A 3,543-nucleotide genomic window follows, 5' to 3' on the forward strand; every position below is an offset into this window, starting at 1 on the left:
AAGGGTCACGTTCCATCTTCTAAGTCTAGATTGTGGCTTTTGCCAAAGTTTCCATGAACTCAGCCCCTGGAGTTGGGGGTCTTAAATAAAAGGAGCTTTCTGTCTGTTCAGGACCCCAGAATGAATACTGGGAAATGTAGAAACAGCCCACCATGCCCTTTGAGAGCCCTTCAGTTTGTCCAGGAGATGTACTAAAAGCTGCTTGCTGTGGCCATTATGCCAGGTGCATGGGGCATGGAGAGGTATGGGGTTGGGGACAGGAACAGAATTCAGGTGCTACCCAGTGGGTGTCCCTTCCCCACCAAGCATCATTTTCCAATCCTAATGCCTCTTCCTCCCACGCACAGGCTCATCTCCAGTGCTGGTTAGACCCTTTCCTACCTGCAGCTCTCAGCAGCAAGTGCTTATCTATGCCTGGGAGGTGAGAGGGCCCCTAGGCTTTGGGAGCCACAAAGGCCACTGCCTGGCTGAGTGGTAGTGTTCAGGCCTGTAGGCCTGGGCGGGGTCCACAGCTTCCTTGGGAGGCAAGCTCTGGCTTCTGCCCTCCAGGATCCTTGGGCACCAAAGCGATGAGGGTGACTCTAAAGTCTGCAGAGGAAGAGGCCAGCTCCTTATCTGGGTGAGCAGGCCCACCACTGGGCAGAAAAGATCACTGTGACCAGGCTCCTGTACTCTGACGTCTCAGACTAAGAGATGCCACCACAGCTGTCCAACCCTCCAGGAGACTGCAAAGTCTGCGCACCTCCTTGGCAAGAGGGTATGTTCCTGCCCTGCTGCAAAGGTCATCCGGGACATTATTGGAGAGCTAGATCCTAACTATTAGAGGGGCATGGGATTGAGTGGGGGAATTTTCCCATAGCAAACCAGGAACCTACCCAGAGTGTGGTTCTTGCTTGGCCCACAGCTGAATTCAGAGCTGTTTAAGCAGTGCCAACTCTGGTCAGCTCTCCCTACACCTCTTCTCTGTGTGTTTTAATGATGGAAATAGCATATAACATAAATCACACCCTTATCATTATTTTAAAATGAATAACCTCTGAATTTGTATCCCATAGTTGATATTCAAAGGAAAAAAATGTTAAGTTAAATTCAGTAGAATTTATCTGAGCAAGAGGAAAAAACAAAAATTAAAAAAACATTAATGAGAAAGATTGGATTCCCTCCCCTAACAATCAAAAAATGTCCAAGAAAATAGTAGTGCAGTGTTATGAGGAAGTATATATGAACTGAAGTGAGACACAAATTCTTTCATTGCTTAAAAGACAACGTAGTTCATTATAACTCTGCAATGGACAAGCTCAGCTGCTGTTATTGCCTGAGACATAGCTATTCAATAAATGAAGCTGTAAGACAGTCAAACTACTAAATTGTAATATAGTTTTCAAAAGGATTTGAGTGCAAGTCCCTACATGGGTTTGACACTGATGGCTTCCTGGCCGGCTGGACCCTTGAAGACTCAGGTGCTACATAGCCTGCAGAGCCATGCCTGAGCCCAGCTAGCAGTGCCTCTGGGCCCCACTACAAACCTACTAGAAGACCTGGCAGAGAGCAACAAGTGCATGAAATGTGGCTTCATTCAGACACTGCTATTGTGGCTGGAAGGCACTGGCCACTACCTGTGCAAAGCCTGCAGCCTCTACACTAAGATGAATGACCTCAGTCTATCTCTCATCAAACAGAAGCACATACCTTCATCCTGGTGGCTAGGAATACATTATGCCAATTGGCACATCATCACCACAACCTTATGGTGCAGAAATTCTGAGGGCTAACCTGTGTGAAATGCCTGTGGACTCTATCAGAAACTCCATGCAGTGCCTCAACCTCTTCCTATGAAAAAATAGGGAATTCAAACCAGGAAACCAAAACCTAAAAATAAGGAAGTCAAAGACTTGTTCTCCTCTAATAGCAATAATTTGGTTCTTATGACTCTAATTTCCACCTTCTAACGCAGAGGATTACAGCAAAAATACTTCCCTTCCAACACTTCCAACAGCCACAGGGACAGGAGCCCCTGTGAGGTTTGCTGCAGGAGAGGGCACCAACCCTGAATATAGCAAGCTCCATTATTCAGGTCAAATGGGCTCCACATAGGCTTCAGTGTGGCCTTGCCAGCTGAAGTCACATCCTCAGTGGGACAGGATTCCTATTGTGCTCTGGCCCTGGCCTCAGCCCTTGTGACCACGAGGTGAAGAGGGTTCCACCCAAGAAGGCCTTGCACCTCTTATGTCGGAATTTGTCCTGCAGCCCAGACTGTGGCGATGATGCAGACAGAACCTCCCGCCCATGTGTGATTTCCCCAGGAGGCTTGCTAAAGAGAAAAAGAAGATGAAGCTCCTCTAGGAAAGGGCCAGTGCGTGAAAACATGGCCTGCTCCATTGGGCCAGGGCCACTTCCAGCCAGTCCGCCACGGGTTGTCTCCTGAACTGCTTGCAGAAACTGGGACTAGGAACAGGGCCAATTGCCTGCTAAGGAAGATGGAGAGATTCTTTCCAACAAGGTTCTGTGTGTATTGCCCCAAATCATGTGTTTCCTCTGATCGATTTTTGTTATTCCAGAATTTCTGCACACCTGTTCCACATGCATATTTCACAAGCATTCACGGAGAAGATCATTGGAGGCATTTGGCACACATCTTGAAGACTGGGTGAGTTCCTGGCTCTCTTGTCAAAAGACTGAGTAGTGACTCCAACAGACACTGTGACTGATGTTTCTCAAAGGTCATCTTGCCTGACTGACCTGAGGACAGTTGGAATTTGTACACAGGTGGCAAAGAAGATATTATTGTTCCATGTACACAATATTTTTTTAATGTTCAATTTTCATTGCAGCAATCAGGGTTAAATCATTTGCATAAAATTAAACAACATTTTTATAATGAATGTAAACATTTACCTTAATGTTACTTAAAATAATTTAAAAGAAAAAAAAATGTGAACTTAAACCTTCTTATGCTTCTCTTACACTTACATTGAATTTCTATATTCCCAATTCTTTAAGAGAACTATATCAAGAAAAATCTTTTTTTCAAAAAAATTTACCTTTTTCCATTTGTTAAGAATATTTATTTATTTATTTATTTTAAACGAAAAGCAAACTTCTTTATTGTACCCAGTACAGAATATAACGCAGCTTGGCAGGATGCATACAGCTCGGCGCAGGGGGAAGTATTTAAAATCATTTGGCAGGTTGAAGCCTTTCTGCACTGTAGACTTTCCACACTCTGGAAAAGAAGCAAACAAACAAACAACCCCCCCCCCCAAAACCCTGAAAAAAACAAAACAAAACAAAACCACCCAGGAGATGCATGAGTCCAATGGGAATGCAATGGTGATGCCGTCATCCTATATCTTGCGACAGCACAGGCCACATGGTTACAGCAGGGGAGGGGCAGCTCAGGCGACAGAAGATTATTTTCATACTTGCTAAAACAGCATAAATTTATTTAAAAAAAAAATCCCAAACCAGGATAAGTAAAGAAAGGAAAAACACTTTCGTCTCCAGGGCCCGGGACGTGGCGGCAGGCGCCGGCGGGGCGCGGTG

At 45.2% G+C, this 3,543-nt stretch overlaps 1 pseudogene; it reads left to right on the plus strand.

The window, feature by feature from the left end:
- Nucleotides 1–693: 693 nt before the first annotated feature.
- The window catches only part of LOC107133663, a 6,259-nt pseudogene continuing 3,409 nt past the window's right edge, over nucleotides 694–3,543 (plus strand).

The sequence above is a fragment of the Marmota marmota genome, unplaced genomic scaffold (assembly GCF_001458135.2).
Source record: "Marmota marmota marmota unplaced genomic scaffold, marMar, whole genome shotgun sequence".
NCBI classification, from domain to species: domain Eukaryota; kingdom Metazoa; phylum Chordata; class Mammalia; order Rodentia; family Sciuridae; genus Marmota; species Marmota marmota.